The sequence below is a fragment of the Canis aureus genome, chromosome 4 (genome assembly GCF_053574225.1).
Source record: "Canis aureus isolate CA01 chromosome 4, VMU_Caureus_v.1.0, whole genome shotgun sequence".
Classification (NCBI taxonomy): domain Eukaryota; kingdom Metazoa; phylum Chordata; class Mammalia; order Carnivora; family Canidae; genus Canis; species Canis aureus.
This window is the reverse complement of record NC_135614.1, coordinates 71,437,290-71,458,481: the sequence shown is the minus strand read 5'-3', so window position 1 is coordinate 71,458,481 and position 21,192 is coordinate 71,437,290.

Here is a 21,192-nt window from a genome sequence, read left to right as displayed (position 1 = left end):
CTGGTTTTCCCCCCTGTTAGCTCACAGACCTAATGCTTTCCCTCTCTCTTCTCCAGCCCTCCTTCCATCCTCCTGCTCCTGTCTCCCTTAAACATCCCATTCGGAGTCCTGCCATTTCCCATGAACTGTTATGTTAATGGCACTTTGGATGTGGTCATAGGTGAACGGTCTGTGCACCTGGATACCTTGCCGGACGCTTCCAGGTGTTCTAATCAAACAACGGCTGGTTAAAGTTTGTGGATCTAGCAAGGTCAAATCTTTTCTTCTTCCTCCTCAGTGTCATAAAAATAAATGAAGAAAATAGCTATTGTTCCCAGAAAATGTTCTTTGACCTTGACTTATCCTGCATATTTATAGAAGAAAATCTGACCCTATCAGATTTGGTTGTTGGCAAGGCATGGCAAATACTGGAGGTTTTTCCTATCATCTATCTATTGATGTATCTAAAATCTAAAATATTTGGAGGGAAGTCTAATTGAAGGCAGCCGGTTTTTGTTTTGTTTTGTCGGTTGCTTTGGTTTGTTTTCTTGGTTACACCTGCATAGCACCTCAGAATTCAATACTTATTATTTGCCAGTGATGTGTAGTATTAGTAAAATTCAAATGGTACTTGGAAAGTTGGGATATTCAACGTGAAGAACATTTAGAAATACAATATGATAAATGTATATAACTAATTTGCATTTTGCTACCAATATAAACTTTTATAATGAGAAGTTGTAAAGGGGAAGAATAATACTCATATTAACTACCGGTTAAAACATCTTATTTAGAAAGCAATTTGAAAAGAGTTGTTAAAAACAAAGGTACATATAAGCCTACGAAATACCAATACTAATTAATATTGTTGCCAACATTTACGTGGTTCTCTATCCTATGAATAAGAATCTATCCCTAGAAATAAAGCAGAGATGTCAATCACTGCATCGGCCACAATAGGAACCTGGGGAAAAATTTTGTCTCTCAGTAGGGGAATGATTGAATAAGTTATGATTCATCTGCAGTGTGAAATCACATGCAATAATTTAAGAGTAAATTAGAGTTCAGTCTTGTAATATGGAAGGATTATTATTGAGGGAGAAAAATAAGATACAGGAAAAAAATGTAAAATGTTTCTGTTTTGGTAATATGAAAAGCAACACCTATCCATGTAAGTTTGAGTGTGTGTGTGTGTGTGTGTGTGAGAGTGTGTGCATAATTTAAGGGAGACTAGAGATTGGATTGCATTATAGATTACTGGGGCCATTCATGGAGATGAGAATAGACAGGGGACGCAAAGAGGTAAAAACTGTAGGAAAGGGAAAAGAAATTAAAATAGCCCATATGCAGATATATAGAGATCACATTTGTGCATCTAATTGAAATAGTATATGCACTGGGTTGCATAATTTTTAAAAACACACCAATTGAGTTTAAGATAAGGAAAGAGAAGGGTTATAAAAAAATCCATAAAATACCTTTCACTGAGGTGTTTTCCTTAAGATTTTTCAAAAGTGAATATTCATCAGTGTTCTCATGGCCTAATTAAGCCTTTAGAACAATAGTTCTTGGGATGCCTGGGTGGCTCAGTGGTTGAGCATCTGCCTTTAGCTCAAGGCGTGATCCCAGGGATCTGGGATAAAGTCCCACATCGGGGTCCCCGAGGGGACCCTGCTTCTCCCTCTGCCTGTGTCTCTGCCTCTCTCTCTATGTCTCTCATGAATAAATAAGTAAAATCTTTTTTAAAAAAAAAGAACAATAGTTCTCAAACATTAATGTTCGCAGAAGACATTCTGGGAGCTTGCTACAAGGGCAAATTCCTGGCCTCAGCCCCAGAGACCAGGACTGGAAAGGTGTGGGGGTGGTTCACTGGCAGTGTGATGTGAAGTGCTTGGGAATCTGAGTGCTTAACCAGCACTTCTGGGTGATTCAGGTGCTATAGTTCTGGGGACCACACTTTGAGAAACACTCCTGCAGTCAAGAGCATACTCATTCTATTCTTCTCTGAGTGAGGAGAATTCAGGGGAGAGAGAGAACCGCAAGGATGATAGGAGTCAGGTGCCATTGGTCTTTAGACACTGGCTTTTCTCTCTCCCATGGCTCTTGGCAGCCTCTGACAGTGTCCTGGCTTTGGCGGTGACTCTTTCCCTACCCTCTCCCCTGTCAAGACTTGTTTTCGGAGAAAGATCTGATATCAGCCATTTGCATTGACCTATACCCAGATGTTTGCATTTCCAATCCTGTGTCTTACTGTGGCATGAAAGGCACCGCTCATTGCTAAAGAGATTTCAGTAAGAATAGGAACAGAGCTTTTTTCCCCTAAATTTGATCAGATGGAGGCAATTGTCAACTCCACCATGCACCCAGTTGAAGGTTACCCAGAAAGAGAGAAGAATTATATGACTTCCAACTTCTGGGATGAACTTCTACTATCCCTGAAGTCATATTACATCTTGGCTTCAAAAGAGCCATTGGAAAACTGAACTTGGATATTATGTACATGCTTACCTTTATGATAACAAAAGAAAGTGGGATTTAGGATCAGATTTGGGTAAGTCCTGGCTCTGTCTCTTGCTACTTGCAAGATTTAAGGCAAGGGTCTAATTTCTCAAAGACTCAATTTCTTTATCTATAAAATGGGTATTCCTTGTCTTCCACTCTTGTTTTGGTTTTTGGCAGAAAACAAAAGAAATCATATCCAATAAGAAGAGCTTGAAGAATTTGAGGCTATATGAATGCTACAAATTATGTTAAAATTATGGAAAAAACACATTAGTAATGTAAGTAAGAAAAGTGTTCTTGTCCTAAATTATTTCAACCGCCAATAGAAAATCTAATAAATCATGTGATAGATCACTATGCTCCTCTGGCCATGGTGAGCTTTCTTAAGGCTAACTTCTCACTTGAAATAGTCTTGGACCTTGATATTCTAGCATATTAGTGAGGATCATTTTCATGGATCACTTTCATCCTTTCAAAGAGAGCTGAGTAAATTTCTGCAGAAATGACATTAAAAGGGGGAAGAAGACAGAAAATGAGAGAGGACTGAAGACCAACTTCTTGTACTTTGGAGTTCTGTTGCTACTACTGATAGGTGCTTCACTGTCCACAGACACTGAAGTCCATCCAAAAATATTTCTGCACTGCTCCAACTATGGCCACATGCTGTGCTGAGGCTGGCTACACAGCCTCAGTTCTGAACCATCTGTGAATCCAGAAGGAATACTCTTTTCTGTAGTTATTTAATACTCAGTCTCAAAATCACTTCTTAATTAGAGAATGAAGAGAATCTGAGTCTGGACTCCAGGAAAATTCAACTCCCCAATTATTTGGAAGCTTATATGTGTGGGTGTGCCCATGCTTATATGCATTTTCTGAGGCAGTGCACTGTAGATTTCGTTGGATTATTAAAGGACTCCATGACATAGGACAAGGTTACATTCCATTGTGCTATGGGTGCATAGCCACATTCTTCCTATCCATTTTTATCTGAGGATTTTATCTGAGGCTTTTGTACCAATCTGATATTTGTCCTCACAACATTATTGTCAAACAGGTTAGGGCAAGTATTACTTTTTCTGAAGGTTGAGAAATGTAATTGCAGAAACTTCGATTTGCTTCTGTGTATAGAGCTAGGGGCAGAGCTAGAAATACGACTCAGCTCTCCTGAATGATCCAGAATGTATGGCTCATGCAGTCGTGGCCCAAACAGTATTAGAAGGATTACTGGCAATTCTTGGGTTCACCGTATTGTCTTGATCTGTCCACATCTGGAAAAGAGTATCTGTTGTGGATGCTCCTTCATATGCAGAGGACACTGGCAAATGGAAGGGCATCCAGAGTAGAGCCACTTGGACAGTGAGGGAATTCCCTGAGAAGTGAGAACTACTGGGGGCTCTGCTAGTTGGGCATGTGTAGAGAAGGCAAGAGACCTCTTGGGCATATGAGAGGGGATAGAGAGGGATATCTATGAATAGTAGAGCTCTTTCCAAATATCCGAAGACTTGTCCTGTGGAAAGTAGATTAGACTCCTCTCTTTGGCCACAAATGTAGAAGGGGATCCTGTACTGGCCCCTGTAGAAGGGGTTGAAGATGGTCTCTCCTCCCCAATATTTGGGTCCACATGGAACCTTGGACTAGGCCTTATTTGGAAATAAGATCTATGCACACATAGTTAAGACAAGGAAATACTGGATTTAATGAGACCTCACCTCCTTCAATGAAATCTTTTTATTTGCCTTGTGATACTTTTTGGTCAGAGTATCCTGACTTTTTATTATATTCTTTTTGCATTTAGCACAACTCTGGAACCAGTGTGTCTCCAGGTGTGAATCTAAGTGCCATAGCTTACCAGTTATGTGATCTGAGGAAAATGACTGAACTTCTCATCTATAAAGTGAAGGAAATAATAGAATTTCCTCATTCTGAGGACTGAATAAATTAATCTATCTAAAGGACTTCAAGCAGCAGTTGGCACATAGTAGAGTGCTAATGATCATGTGAATTTGTCTGAATGTCTTAAAAGAATAATTTGAAAAATATTAAGTAAATTTGAAAATAAGCTTACGCTAAATCTTCGAGATTTCACTTCTAAGTCAGCTTAGAGGAACTCCCATTCATCTGCCAAGAAATGTCTAAGAATGCTTACGATAGCAAAAAGTAGAAGCAATTTAAGTGTCCATCAACAGGAGAACAGATAAATAAATTACGGTGCATGTATTCACTGGGAATACTCTAACAATAACAGGAATGACATGAATGTATGACCCAGAACTGCTTATATCAACACAGATGAATCAAGTAAGAAGAACGAATTACAGAGGAATACAGCAGACATGATGGCAGTTTTATATATATATATATATATATAATCTAAAATATGAAAAAATCACTCAATACTTAGAGATACAACTATTCATATAAGTGAATATAAAAATGTGCAAGAATCATCAATCACAAATTCAAGATGGTGGTTTCCTTTGAAAGAAGGAAGAAGGATAAATACAAGGGAAGTTCGATCCCACTGATAATCTTTTTCTCCTAAGACTTGACCTAAGGTACACGGGTGAATATTGTTTTGTTTTACATCTTTTTTATACGGATGCTCTTCCTAGCACTTTACAGATATGAATTTATCTGATGCTCACAACTGCACTGTGAGTTAAAACCCATTATTAGTTCCATTTTACAGATGAAGAAAGAAACTGGAAACCGATTAATGCCACAGAATTAGTAAATGGCAGAGCCAAGCCAGGTAGTCTGGTTCCAGGGTTTGCAACTTAACTCCTAAGCAATGCTGACTCTGATTAGAATTTTATAAAGAAACAAAAAGACCGTGAGTGACATTAACTCCCCGGCACAGCTTGGGAATGCACGCTGATCACGTTCTGCTTGTTCCTGTGACTATTCTGCCTCCGGGCCCCTTGGCCTTCTCCATCCCACTTTGGCTTTGTACCTCAGCTCCTGTTCTTCTGCCCTCTTGGGATCAATGGACTCATTTGGACTCGTTTTTCTGGCTTTGATCATGACCTCAGCACCCTTTCCAGGACGTCTGTCTCCGGTGTCTAGACTTTGACCGTAAGGAGAAAGTTCTGTCCTGACCCTGGGTCTGGCCCTGAGAGAGAGAAAATGGGAAGTCATAAGCTACAGCTGAGCACAGCAGCAAACAGCCCCTGGAAAGGATTTTTAATCTGAGGAAGACTTTAAGGGCCCTGGGTGGCACAGTCAGTTGAGCATCTGACTTGGTTTCTGTTCAGGGCATGATCTCAGGGTCTTGAGATCAAGTCCCGGGTGGGGCAGGGAGTCACTAAAGTTTCTCTCTGCCCCTCCCCATGCTCTTTCTCCCAAATAAAAAATAATTTTTTTTTTTTTTTTAAAAAGAGAGAGAGAGATTGGGTAGAAGTAAATGTGGTAGAAGGTATGTGTGCTTGTGTATGTGTCGGGATGTGCATGTATGCGTGTTCTTTCAGTAGATAAGCTGCAATTTTTTTTAGGAGAAATATTGGTCATAGTTGTGGGGATGATCCAAAATAACCAATAATCCTTGAAACAATTTCTACTTGGCTTTCAGACATCGGCAATCCCTCTAAATGGAGCCACCCTGATTCCCCCCCCCCCCAAAGGACAAGGAAAGCATACTTATTCTGGTTAATACTGAGAGTGATTCTCCTCCTCGATCAATCTTTGGTAAAAGAATATTCCTCCAGGCCAGCCCAGGGAAAGAAACCTCATCATTAGCTTCTGTTGGGAGAGAAGCCAAAGCTCCTGAAACCCATCAGCGGGCCTCTCCCCCAATCGCTGTCACTTCAGTCTTCCATGGAAGAACTGAGCTCACCAAAAGTGTGTTTGCTGAAAAAACACCACCTGGGAAGGCTAGGCTGGGTGTGGGTTTGGATGGATGAAAAACCAGTCCAGAACTCTACAGTTGTTGCTGAAAATGCTTAAGTCCTAAAGTCCTTTTGCCGAGGCCAACCAGGAAATGTGTAATCATAAACTTTAAATGTGTTTATCTGTCCAGTGGACACATTCTGTTATTTTGGTTTATATTGAGGCAGTTTTTAAACTAATGTTAGACATTAACTACACTCAGTAATTTGATAACACTGTCTCGTCTTTCTTTTTCCCTCCTCTCCCTCTCTTTTTTTCCTCCCTCTCTCTCTCTCTCTCATCCTTTTATATTTTGTTGTGACTAAATTTGACTTATAGGCAATAGTTTGTTGGTCTCTGAATAAAAAACCTCTGTTTTATATGCTTGCTGATTTCCATGGAGTACCTACCCCCATCATGGCTTGTTTCAAGGCATCCTGTGATGTCATTAACGTGGAGATGGACTCGGTGTCCAACGAAAGATGAATGGATAAAGAAGATGTGGTTTATGTATACAATGGAATATTACTCAGCTATTAGAAATGACAAATACCCACCATTTGCTTCAACGTGGATGGAACTGGAGGGTATTATGCTGAGTGAAGTAAGTCAGTCGGAGAAGGACAAACATTATATGTTCTCATTCATTTGGGGAATATAAATAATAGTGAAAGGGAAAATAAGGGAAGGGAGAAGAAATGTGTGGGAAATATCAGAAAGGGAGACAGAACGTAAAGACTGCTAACTCTGGGAAACGAACTAGGGGTGGTAGAAGGGGAGGAGGGCGGGGGGTGGGAGTGAATGGGTGAAGGGCACTGGGTGTTATTCTGTATGTTAGTAAATTGAACACCAATAAAAAAAAAAAACGTGGAGATGGACAGAGATTTGCACATTCAGCTCCAGCACACCCCTATTATAAGGTCAATACTAGCCATGTTCTCTTCTACTATGTTGACTACCTGAAGAGCCTCTTTTTACAAAATTCCTAGTCAATGATAATCACTCAGATTGATTAATCAACTACCTACAAATGAAGAACATCCAGTAAAGTCTCTCTGGAACATGGTGTTTAAAGATCTGGACCACAATGATTAGGTACTTAAGTAGAATAATGGCTTTGTTTTCTTGCTTCACCCTGTAGTACAATGAAAATCACATGGGATTGAGATTCAGCATACAGAAATTAGAATCCTGGTTCTGTCATTAATTACCCATACGATTGGACAAACTGCTTAACTTCTCTAAAGTTGGTACTCACGCACGTGTGAAATGGAAAACAAAGCTTGTGGTGCAGGCGGATTTCGAGGACTAAGTGACACAGGAATGGACATAAAATAACCAATTCTTGGTAAATAGCAAGCCTTATGGTGGTAGCTATCAATGTTAACTGCAAAAAAAAAAAAAAAAAAAAAAAAAAGGAAATGCTCCACTCTCTGGGAATGAATACTAACAGGTGACAAAGCACTTGATAATAAAAGAGGTAAGTATTAATGAGGAAAAAATCTGGAACATTGTTATGTGTTAGCTTCTAACTACTTGCACTGCTACTACTGTGCTCTTCTACCTTATCCTCTATTCCCTCTTCTCTAATATGTGCCTTCCCCAGAGCACCTATCCTGACAAAGCCTGATGATTTTTAACTTCCTTTACACAATATGATTCATTGGTGGTAGCTATCAGCAAATCATTGTAATCTCCAAACACAATTTAGCTTTCCCTTCTCACCTATTCCATACTGGAAATGTTTATCCTTATCCATGGAGACATCCCTTCTTTAGTGAGAGGAGTGCCCACTCAACTTGTCTGACTTCTCCTACTGTTCCTCTGGTCCCAAGTTCAAGAAACTAACAGCTGCACATAGTTAGTTACTGCACTGATACAGATCCATTAATGCAGGTAAAACCAAAAAGAGAGGGGATATACTGCTTAATTTGAGGATCTGATTTTTTGTAGGTCCAGAATTTGAGCCAGTTATGTTCTATAACATGTTAACAGGCCAAATAGATTCCTGCCATTTGGTGCTTTTTAAAAGATCTCTTCCATGAGATGCTATAGGAAGTACACAGCTAAGTACACAGCTAATGGTGAAGTATGTTTGAGGTAGACTGACTCTAATAAGCCTCTAAATATGTCTAGCAGTTTAAGGGAAATATAAATAGAGGATCAAATTAAATAACACCACCAGGCATGTCAACCAAATCCATAATGTGGCACATTATACTGGATAAATGGCCTACTTTCTCCAAAAGTCAATGGTGTTAACAAAATAGAGTGGTGTGGGGTGGGAGCAACTGCTACAGATTTATAAAGACTTTAAAAGACAAACCATGCAATTTTATGAGTCTTGTTTGGATTATGAGTCTAATAAGTAATACATTAAAAGAGATTTTTGAGGCAGAGAAACTGGGATTTACAAGATATTAAGTAATTATTATTAATTTTGTCAAGTGTGTAAATGCATTATCCTTATATGTTAGAGATGTAATGTGGAGTATGCATAGACGAAATGATGATATCTTAGATTTTCTCTGAAATAATCTACTCCATCACTCAAATTGAGGGGGAATAAAAGCAAGATTTTCGTTGTTTGAGAGAGAGAATGCACAAGCAGAGAGGAGTGAGGAGAGGGAGAGAGAGAATCTTAAGCAGGCTCTACGCTCAGCACAGAGCCTGACCCTGAGATCATGACCTGAGCTGAAATCAAGAGTCAGATCCAGGCACCCCAAAACAAGACCATAAGCAGAGTGATGGGCATATAGGCATTCAATATACAATTCTCTTTATTTTTGTTTATATTCTTAAATTTCTGCAATACAAAAAATTAAATATCACTGTTACTATTAGGTGTTACATGCAGTTAATTTGTTCATCGTTCATTCACTCATTCATTCATCCAGCATTTTCCATAAGCTAGTTACTGTTGGTTCGCCAGTTGGGTGCTGTAGATAAACAAACCATGGCTTCACTCCCTAGGATTCCATGCTTTAACTTGGAGAGCTTCCCACATGGACCTATTTTGTAGGAAAATCAATATTCTTTCAGCATTTAGAAGCCTAGAATTTGGATTCTAGATATCATGGTGCCCCTTGACTGAGAGAATGGCTTTGTTCCCTGGGTCACCTCCAGGGCAGGTGCAGACATCTGTGGTGCTGCAGGAGCGCCTTCAGGATTAAGGGTCAATGTAATCATATTAGCCACTCTCTACCCAACATCAGGCCTTATCACAAGGCCCAGCCTGGCCCTGTCTTTAATACCACTATGCTCCCGAGCGCTTTTACTCTGGGTTACTGATTTCAGGCTGGAGTCAGATGATTTGCAAACTGACCTGCCTTTCCTGTCTGCTTCACACTACAGGGGCAAGGAGAGCAAATAGGTACAAAGTCTGGCTTCTGAGCCCTAGAGAGAGGCCTGTATTGCTGTCATGTGCTTGTCTGCTGAGATGTTCCAGAGTTTATTTTTTCTTTTTTCCTTGCTTGATCAAGTTAGAGAATTAATCTACAAAGCTTTAAGTAGATTTTCTTTTGGCAGTGTCTTTCGTAGTCAGAATATAGCTGCAAATGGCAATTCTCAGTTGAGAAAGTACTGCTGATCTCTTGAGGGTGAGGAGGGGGGGCATCACTCTTCTTGCTTAGCCTCCTGTCATTCAAGCTTGAGTGGCCCCTCTAACCAGAGCAGGAAAGGAATAGGATAGGACTTTGACCTTCATGAAGATGATGTTGATCATGCATTTTTGCATGCAACTTTAAAGAACTTTCAAAAATATTCTCATTTGATCCTCATATCCTTGTTGCAAATTAGAGCTGTGTAATTGTCCCCACTTTAAAGGTCTCAGAGAATCAGTGTACTCCTTCAAACGCATGTAGATTGCTTGTGAAGGTGCCAAGATTCAAACCCATTCTTCTAACTCTCCTTACCCCACCAGTGACCTTTCATCTACTCTGAATGAACTTTTAAACATATGATGAAGGAGAAGGAAGAAGCATATAGATTATTAGAGTTTTAAATTATCCCTAATGTCTCTCTTAGCACAGATGCTATGGACTTGCTATGGTTTTATTTTATTTTGCTAGATTGCAAATACTTTTTTAAAAAAGATTTTATTTATTTAAGAAAGAGAAAGAGAGCTTGACAGGGGTGGGAGAGAGGCACAGAAAGAGGGAGAAGCAGACTCCCCACTGAGGAGGGAGTTCCATGCAGGGCTTGATCCCAGGACCCTGGGATCATGACCCGAGCCAAAGGCAGATGTTCAACCGACTGAGCCACCTAGGCACCCCTAGATGCATACACTTTTTAAACTCCAAGTATCTTTGAGCACTAAAATGTAAAATCACAGGGCCTTCTATTTCTATTTTGCCTAAAATATTTTAGTTGAATTGGAAAATTACTTTGGTCCTATTGTATGTATAATAAATGGCACTGTATATATCATATGTAGTACAACTCACGACTTTCTGCAAACAGATTATTCTCCAAAACAGTTGATTTTGTGCTGCATAAAGGTAGGATTCTTCTGCCTTATGTCTGCCATCAAGATGGGACAACTGTCCTGTGTTATTTGGATTAGTATAAGTCTCAGAGTAGTGGTAAGTCAGCACACTTGTCCCCTGTGAAGAAGGATTGCCCAGAGGACATGTGAGGGAAACATTAACATCTCCTCGTGGCCATCTGGTTCTTCTTAGCGGAGGAATGCTCACCGGTTATGGCAGCCCTGAGTAAAGCTCATAGGGAGAGATAGAGCCTCTGATCCAAGCAAGAAAAACAATGTGAGGGAATAGAGGGAGAATAGAGGTAGAGTTGGCAAGAAAGTACTACTCACACAAAAAACATCAAACCTGAGATGGATCAGGTGAAAAACTTATTCTTTGGATTGGGAAACATTCTGGGCTGAAATAATCTTTTTGAAGAATTACTCATTACTCAAAAGCTATTCATTATTTTTTTAAAAAAGATTTATTTATTCATGAGAGACACAGAAAGAGAGAGGCAAAGACATGGACAGAGGGAGAAGCAGGCTCCCTGCAGGGAGCACAATGCGGCGCTCCATCCCAGAACCCTGGGATCATGACGTGAACCAAAGGTAGACGCTCAACCACTGAGCCATCCAGGCATCCCCAAAAGCTATTCATTATTATTGAATAGTCCCCAAACTTAACTGCCACTAAGTCTGGACACAATGAAAACATTTTTTTTTTAAAACCATAAAAGTGTTATGTTAATTAAAGAAGTAAGTTAAGATAGTTATCTGAATGGATCTTCTTAAAATATAATGGAAGATAGTCATTTTAAAGAATACAAATGTTAATGAGGACACAAGAATCATAAGATAATTTATATAAAGCAAGGAAGTTTCAAGTTTGAGATTACTCAGTAGAAAAGATCATTTTTCCACTCCAATAGAGGGTACACTGGGCCAGGGTATAGTTGACCTTGTGGCTAATACTGGCACAGCCATTATTTGTGTCCTGTGGCAAATAACTACTCTCTGTTTGCAACATTCTTCAATTTGAAAAATACATGCCCTGCCTGTGTTAATAAAAGAGATAAAATTGATCATGACAGAAATGTGTACTATCATTACACATTTTTGATACAAAAACAAAATTAAACATTTTGCTTTTAATTGATTTATGTAAATCATAATATATTTTAAATTGCAAATAATTCAACAATGCTCTGAGTTAGAGATTATCTTACTTTTTTTAGGGGATCCTCAACGTGGTTAGTTTTTAAGATTCATGTTTATTAACCCTTCTCCAAATTATAAATGAAGACCAGGCAGAGAAAGATGTTATTTGCACTGAGCATATAATATACCCACAGAGTCTGAATAAATACACATCTAAAAGGAATTTTACTGTGAAATTAAAAGTGGATTATAACCTATTTAATGATAATAATATTAGATGCTTCTTATTTGTCTCCTGGCAACTAAATAATATGGATAGGTAAAGAAATTTTTTGAATATGCAATCATTATTATAATAACATATGTAAGTAGAGTATTTAAAAATATATCTAAATATATAATCTCCTTTTAGTTATCACATAAATATTGTGCAGATCCAACTATTGAATTATATAGCAGTGAAGCCAATATTCCAATTAAATCTTCAAATAAGTAATTAATGGAATAGATTTTTTTTTCACATTAAGTCTACAGGTGATATTGAACATTGAATAGACTTTTTAAGTCTTCTGAGAGCTGCAGAATTTCTTACAAAAAATTTATCCTGGCATGAGTCCCAAGTTTACTCTTTCATACTCCCCTTCTCTTGAGTGATCAATAGAAGTTGAATTTTCTAATAACAAAATACAGAGTTTCTTCTAAAATTGTTAGATTTTATCATACAACATATGCACAGCTGATTTAATAGAATAAGAAACATTCTGTTTCTTGGGGATATTTTTTGGAACTTACTAAATACTAATCAGTGTGTCCCAAATGTTTGATCTTAAAATCCCAAGATTTACTTTCTGCTCAGCTTAATTTTAGTTTATTTTTTTGGAAAGTGGGGTGGGGTAAGAATATCCCTTTAAGAGTTACTATACCACTCCAACTCGCTATTGAAACTTGTAAACATTCATGAAAGCTTGGAAGGTGACATTCTGCACAAATATTTCAGTCATTCAGAATAAGACTTGGAACAACATTTCTACAATATTGAACTCTGGGTAAGAGCTGGAGGCCTGGGCACCCAAACAATGCTGCCTCTATCAGAAAGCAAGCTAAACAGAAATGGCAATCATATTTACTTTCATTTCCCTCCCTCCACACAAGAAAGAAAGAAAGAAGAAAGAAAGAAAGAAAGAAAGAAAGAAAGAAAGAAAGAAAGAAAGAAAGAAAGAAAGAAAGAAAGAGGAAAGAAAGCTATTGGGGCATACTTTAGGAATGCTGCATGCATATGCATGTGTATTTATGATTGTGAGGGTATGTGTATGTTGGATTTCAGTTAGAGAGGATTTTCCACATCTCTACAATTTCTACACCAGCTTGAAACCAAGTAATATTTAATCACTTCCATAAAAATGCCAAAATAAGAAAAACATGCATGAAAAGGACAGCAATATGAAGAAGGCATGCTATATATGTTATAGCTGACCACAAACATCATTCACAAAACAAGCAAGCGGCCTAACCAGGAATTTTCCAAATGCTTGTTTTGGGAGAAGTTAACTCCCATGCACAGAGAGCTTTAAAATAGAAGAGGAAAATGACAGGTTAGTGCCGACCCTTTTTACTGATTTATCCCTAAACTAAAGACAGCATCTTGAATTAAAATGCAAGTCCTCGGAGGGTGCTTATGAGAAAGCATCACATACACCAACAATTATTTAGCATGCCGACCCTTTTCACAGACACAAAAACCCAGTCCAGACCAGGAGGAGACCTCTGGTAAGAGGCTGACCCTGCTCTTCCACGCTGGCCCACCTCCTCCTGGTTTTGGAAGCTTTTCCACTTTCGACTCTATTCATTTCTCCTTTTGATGTTGTTAGAGAACGACAGAATTGATCCAACAGGAAATACTGGAATAGTTTCTGCAAGACCTCTATTTCCCCACCACGGCCTGAACAAGAATAAGGACTGCCATGTGGTGTGGCTGAACTTTGCTAAGAGAGCTTGGAGGCATATACATAACATCAGTTTGACTTTATAGTTACATTTGGGGAAAACTGGAATGGTCTGAATCTGCGTACCTCCTGGAACCTAGACTCTCAGGATCTTAAAGAACCTTGGGAGCCATCCAGCCCAATCTCTCCCACCCTATGCTTACATTCCCTGCACAATGCCACGTCTCCCTGCCTCAACCTCCCCGGGGACACTTGCAGCAAAGGGGGTTTCCTGCGGCATTCTATACTGTCCGTACTTAGGTTAAAGACTTTTTCTGTTTGGTCCTCATCAAAAGCAGATAGAGTATAAGATGCAGCCTCCTTCGGCAAGCTATAAGTTTTGCTTACCTTTTTTTTTTTAGGCTCTGAGACATCGCATAAAACTAACCCAGTTGTCAGCTGATGTATTTATGAACTTAGAATTCGAACCTTGAGTTCCTCCTGTCTCTCCGTGGATTTTCGAGAGAGATGATTTACAATTTTCCTGGCCACTGCGGGCTTGGAGCTCTTGTCTCTGCTACTTTTTTTTCTTAGTTCATGGTTTACTCTGCTGTTTCTCAACTGCCACCTCTATTTAGTACCCTGTCAAACTCAACATCCTTCCTTGATCAGTTCTCTCAAACCCCCTTAGGAAATCCACCTAAATCAAGATCTTTGCACATCTTTTCTGTCACATGCATCTATCTATCTATCTATCTATCTATCTATCTATCTATCTATCATCTATCAGTCATCTATTGTATACATATTAATTAAATATATATGTTAATAATATTAAAAATACATATTTATTTATTGTGACATGTACACACACATATTTGAATATTACACATCCCTATAATTAAAAGTCTTATTCTTTGCTCCCTGGCAGAGCCATACTCTTTCCTAACCTTGAATGCCTATTCTTTTCATGTACAGAGTGATTTAGAAATCCCTTTTCTTTGCTCCCTCCTGTCTTCACAAGTTTCTAAATTCCTGTTGGTCATGTGCTGAGTTATCTTTATTTCTTTCGGTGCCAGCCTTTTCGCGCCCTCAGGTTCTTATCATCCACACCAAAGATTTATTAAGACATTTCAAATAGAATTGCTTCCCTCCTGGAGGAGATACCTATGTGTGTGGGTGTGTATATATATATATATATATATTTTTTTTTTTAAACTTTTAGTATTTGAGAATCCCTCCAGGTCTTGCCCTGTGGAGAAGGTGTTTGTTGAGAAAGTTACAAGAAAAAGGAAGAAATCAAACAATTGAGCAGAAGAATAGCAAATATCAGAGTAACCGAACTTACTGCAAAGTGCAGATTTTTTAAAATCGTAGCTGTTGGTTCAGTTGTGCGGTGTCAAATAATGCAAAAGTAAAAAAGATATGTCCTCTTGAGCTGAGAGTGGAAAAGTCGACCCTTATCTAGGTTAAAGATTGAAGTTGTGTGCATAAATTCCATGAAATATTGGTGAAAGTATCTGGGGGATCAGGATGAGAAAGTTGGGATCGTGAGTGAGAACTGCCTGGGTTCATTTTCCTGACATCTTATTATTCTATCTTGGCTGATGACTTTAGAAAATTTAACTGAGGCCAGAAACAGTATAAAAATAGAAGCAAGCAGAGGGTAGGTGTTAGCTATCTTCTAGCTACCCGTAGCTAGGAGCTACGACCATGCACTTTAAATTTTCATGATAGCTCTGACTTCAAATGTCTCTCATTATGTTCAGATCATGCTTATTGATTTATGGTTCAGAAAATATATTTATTCCATGCATGAGCCTAAGGAATTATTTGAGCTAAAACATTGTAAATCTAAATTGCAAATACAGTATTCAGTTAAAGAAAGCAGATTGAACTCACATGTTTATTCTCCTCTCTCCCAAGTCCCCACTAAACTTACATGAATAAAAGGCTGTAAACCTAAAAGGACAAAGAGAACAGAAGAGGCCTTCAGCAGGCAAGCTATTTGAACAGATCACTGAGTGACAGAAAGTAGATGAAGGTATAGACATTGACTTCTTAATGCAGAGGAATCCAGACCTCATGTCTGTGCAGGTAGCACAGTAAAGCAGTTCACACTGAGAACCTCAAAGAGGCTTAGCTCCCAGCAGTAGCTGGCGTGGTAGAAGGAGGTTGAGGCATGGGGTGGACCAAGGAGTAGATAGATGGTAAGGTTATCTAACTTCATCCTCCCCCCAAGGAATGGAACCCTGACAGGGCCTTCCAATTCCCCAGGGCCCACCGTGAACAGAAAGAACACTTATGCCTACAACACCTCCTACTCGTTCCCCATTATTACCACAAGAGAATCAGAGCATCATTAATTAACTAGAGAAACTGAATAAGAGTGGCTGGTGATTCCATGACACCAGGTGTGATGACAGATGAGTGAAGGTCAATCATAGCTCAACACAAGGGAACTAATAAAAGTCTGCTCTAATTAGAAACTTCTAGAATGGTTTGGACTCCCAGCCCCCTTTTCCTTCATATGCGCGAAACATACAACCAGGATGCTGCCCAAAGAGAACAGATTAAAAGGTTACTTTTCTAGAAAAACTGAATCACCAGAAGAAAGACCCCAATAGGTCAGAGGTTGGGAAGCCCTGATGAAATGGTTGGGCTCTCTACCAGACCTCCCTGAAGGGAAGTCCACTGACCTTGGGCTGAGCTTCCATTCAGATTTTAAAGCGCCACTCTTATCTGTGAACAAACAACCTTGGATCACTAGAAAGTTAAGGGAAATCCTAATTATGGAGAGAAGAACTGAAGTAAATAAGGTAAAAACAGGGAAAAGGAAGAAAATAGAGATAATTCAGGGATCATTCAAATGCTAAAACTGTTTATGAATATTCTTTAGGAAGAATATTCTTGGGAAGCTATTAAGTTCATAAATAATAACAGATTACTGTAAAGAAAAAAAAGCCCAATAACGTTCTTAGAAATTCAAAATATGATAGTGCTGTTCCTCCCATAAAAATATGAGTAGTAGGATTGGAAGATAAATTCTAGGAATGTTCCCAGAAGTAGAACCATAAGACAAGGAGATGGAGATTTTGAAGAAGATAAAAATCATAGAAGATGAATCTCAGAAGCCAGTATCTAACTGGAACTTTCAGAAAGAGATAGTAGAGGGGAAAAATATATAAAACACTAAAGAAAATGAATCAAAACAGATAGATAGGCACCTCCAGAAGGAAAAGACAAAAGTGATTATCCATGCAATCTTGATGCGACTTCAGAAGCCAAGGCAGAGGGAAGATCCAGATTATTATTTATCATTAATTTAACCCTCACAAAGTGAAGGTAAGATAAATTGAAAAAGGGTTTAACTGATCTTGTCACTTTATGCTTAAGCCCTTTGCTGGTTCACCATGTCCTCAGAACCAATTTTACCAATTTTCATCTCCTCTGCACAGTAGGCAAGGCCGATCCTGGGCTGCTTAGGAGCAGCTCACCTCACTTGTTCCTGTCCTGTAGTCTTCCGAACCCTTTGCGTTTGCCAGAACACAACACTACCATCTCTCTTCATTCCTACTGTTTTCTTCACCTGAGTATCTCTCTTTTCCTCATCTCCCTTGTCCCTTTGAATGGCCAAATGTTATTTGTTTTTGAGATATTGGCTCAGATGCTGCTTTTCTGGAATGCTCTCCATCACCTCTGCTGGACTGGGCCAGGTCATCTTTCGGCTGATCCTACAGAGTTCTATCCTTCTGTCTTGTAGAGTGATAGTCACTCTATTGTAATTCTCCCACAGCTTTTTGTATCCTTGCCCCAAACTGAAAGCATCTTGAGCACAAAGACTGTCTCTTGTTTACTTAGTGGCCCCAGCAATGACCATAGAACCTGCACATAGTAGGTTTTTTATTTTTTTTTGTTTTTTTTGTAATAAAGAACTGAAGAGAAGGAAGAGATAGACAGGACTGTAGACCATCAGGAAACCAAAATGGGAGAAGGCTGGGAGTTCTCTTAATGCCCTTTTAAGGATATTTAAAGCTCTTCACTTTTTTTTTTTTTGCCTTAAATAACCATAGTTCATTAATTCAAAGGTAAATATTTTTTCATAGTTTAATTTTTCTGAAGTTAGAACGTGTTACACACATGATGGAATGCATAGATTTTTAAATCGGCAGCATTTGGTACAAAATAATGCTGCATCTTGCAAAGGCCTTGTAGAGCTACCTAACTATGGTTCATGTAACTTAAGGACATATGCAACACATACACCGAGTCTGTGAAGGAATAGAATGGAATAGGAGTCTTGGGATAGACCTACCGAGTGTGGAGGATAAGGACTGTAAGGACTTCGAGCTATCAGAGTTTCTTGGCATGGAGAGAAAAGGGAACAGACCCATGGAAGAATATGAGTAGTGTAAGAAAGTTGTGGGTTTTTGGTTTTTTTTTTTTCCAAATAAAGAAGAGAGGCTGCAGGTCAACAAAACTTGCCCCCCGTCCGTTTGCCCAGGTCTCTGACAAAGTAAGTTGTAAAGGTGAAAGGTTAGTTTGACTTCTTGTTTGGTGGTCTGGAAATAACATGTTTTAATTAGGTCTCACAGGCTGCCCTGCCAGAAAGGTGGGGGGCGGGGGGGATGCACAGAGGAATTATTGAAAAGAAAAACAGAGATTCTTGTTTCAGGATGCGTCACTAGTCAGTTAAGAAAACTTGGAAAGTGAAAACCCTGCATATAGGCCACGACGCCAAAACCAAAACCCAAATTAGCCATTGTTGGGTAAAACCCCTGATTTTGCAAAACCTAGTCTCAAACCAATTCTTGCTGGGTCCAATCAAGTGAGAGACAATATTTGGAAAGTATTTTTTAGAAGAATAGCAGAATGTTCAGTCCAAGAAGAGAAAACCCTATCCTTGAGCCAGTAATGAAAATTAGTAAGGGCAGGTTATGATAATATTGGAGGCATGATTGTGCTAAAAGATGTTTTGGCAATTTGTGAGCAGAGTGTGTACCTCCAGATGAACAGGACCTCCGTCTGTTACCTGCTGCGGCATGCCGTGTGGCACTCTGAATAGGATTTAATTGATATCCTGACACATTTACTCCTTTCTTTCACCACACCTTTGTTAAGGTATCCAATCTTTTACGTTCTTTCTGGGTTTTATTTAGTACTAAATGTACAGCGATGAGCAATTCTACGAAAAGCAGTGCTAAGGGAAAAACAAGGAAGTAAGCAACAAGCCATTTTTGAAATGTGAATTCTAGAAAGAGCTAAATAACAGTGTCTCTTTTTAACGCTGAGCAAACTTCTCTTTGGCAATAAGCTGCTCACCCCGCCAGGAACTGAAGCAACTGTTTCCTGGTAAGAAAATCCTATTGGAGCACAGCAGAGGAAGCCCGTGACTGTGTTGCTTATCCAGACAGCTGTGTCATTAATGTGCTCACAGATTGCCCAACCATTAGTTTTTGCCACAAGTCAGTCATAAATATTATTCTAAGGTAGGATTTTTGTGTTTTCAGTGATACTTTTTTTTTTTTCCTATGAGGTTATCGCTGGAAGGCCTTGATTATGCTGGGAAGACTTTAAATTATGGAAATAATGAAGAAAAGCTATCCTTTGCAATCAGTGAAAGAAAGAGGGTAAATTTGGACACTCACTTTTCTGAGTTACCTCACTGCACAACTGAGTGGCCAAATTCCTCATGCTGTGCTCCATTAATCTTATTAGAACTTCCTCTTAGGAATCATTAGGTTTGACTTTCTGACAGTTGCTGACAGTCCCAGTGTCTCAGGATGGCACTTCTCTGCAGCACCTCTGGGAGCCCTGGAGATATTTCATATTTCCAAAGAAGCATCATTGTTGTGTTTGTGTGAATCAATGCCCCAAGCAAACAGCATGTATCTACAAATTGAGCAAGCATTTCTTAGACAAAGATGGCCATTGTAGCCTCAGACGAGCCTATTTATTTGGGTGAAGGGAGTATTTTGTGAAGGAATGACAAGCTGACATATATTTATTAATGTCTCTCATAGCGTGTGACAAAATCTGGCAGAGTAACGGTGAATGGAACAATTTGTCACAATTTTATGGAATCCTTTCACACGCCTTGTCCAAGCTGCCTGAAGCATTAAATTTTCTAAGAGAATTCTTGGGCAAAATTCCTACAAAACCCCTTCTATTATTTTCAAAGCTTTCAGCTCTTCTTTATATACACGAACTTGCTTTCCTATTTTCCTCATTCTCCCCAGGAGAATATATCTATTTAGGAACGTCCTGGAAATAAGACTTGAGTTTTCCAAGAAAAGTTGTAGAATTTATATTTCTATTGGGTATTTTCTTATAAAAATGTTAATCAAATTACATGATGAACATTTTCTGCCAGAAGTTGTATTTGCAAGAATTGATATTAATGGGAATGTGGCCACTTGTTGTTTAGATAGCTGATTGTTAGTTCTCAATGCTTTTGCTAGCTAGTGTTTTCATGTTGGCTTCTGTTGGCCACACTACTTTTCCTTTGTCTAAGTATTGCTTCTATAATTTTGATTTTTGCTGTTTACCTCTAGGACATGGAGTTATAATTACCATGCAAGTTAGACGAGGAATAGGGCCCAAAGATGTCCCCAGATATTTTGGTAGCTCAAATGAATGTAAATATATTTTTCACCTATTTTAAAATATATTTTAGGATATTTTATAGGTTCTTAAACATACTTTATATATGTATATATAATTTAAAATATAAAAAATATATATGTGATTTTGCAAAGCTCAGATGGCTGGCCAAAGATATACTGGTGAAAATTTTAAGGAAGCAGAATTTTGCTCAGTATCTGCTTTCAAATCATCAGGAATATCCTGCCAAAGAAAAGGCTGCTCCAGGGAACAGTGAGTTTTTCCTTCCTAGAGACGTTCAAGCAGAGACTGGCGTTTTGCTGAAGATACTGTCAGGCCCTGCAGGTATATACAAAAAGGTCTCTAAAGGCCTTTGTGATGGACTCCATGAAATAAAAATACCATTCGAAGAAAATTGAGGTTTTGCTTCATGCTTTTTTCAACCGAAAGGAAGTCTGAGTGAGGGAGAGAGACATCATTAAAATTGACTGAATGCTGAATGTTGAGATTTGGACAATCCGTTTATACAGCATGGTATTTGTTGTCCAAATGTTTATCTTAGAAGGGATCGGGACCATAATAGCACTTAATCATGCCTGCAACACTCAACTATTAGTCTTATTAACCAATTTTTAGGTTCCTCTAAGTTCAGATGGCCATATCCTTCTGTTATAAGTTGAATTTGTCTCCCCAAAA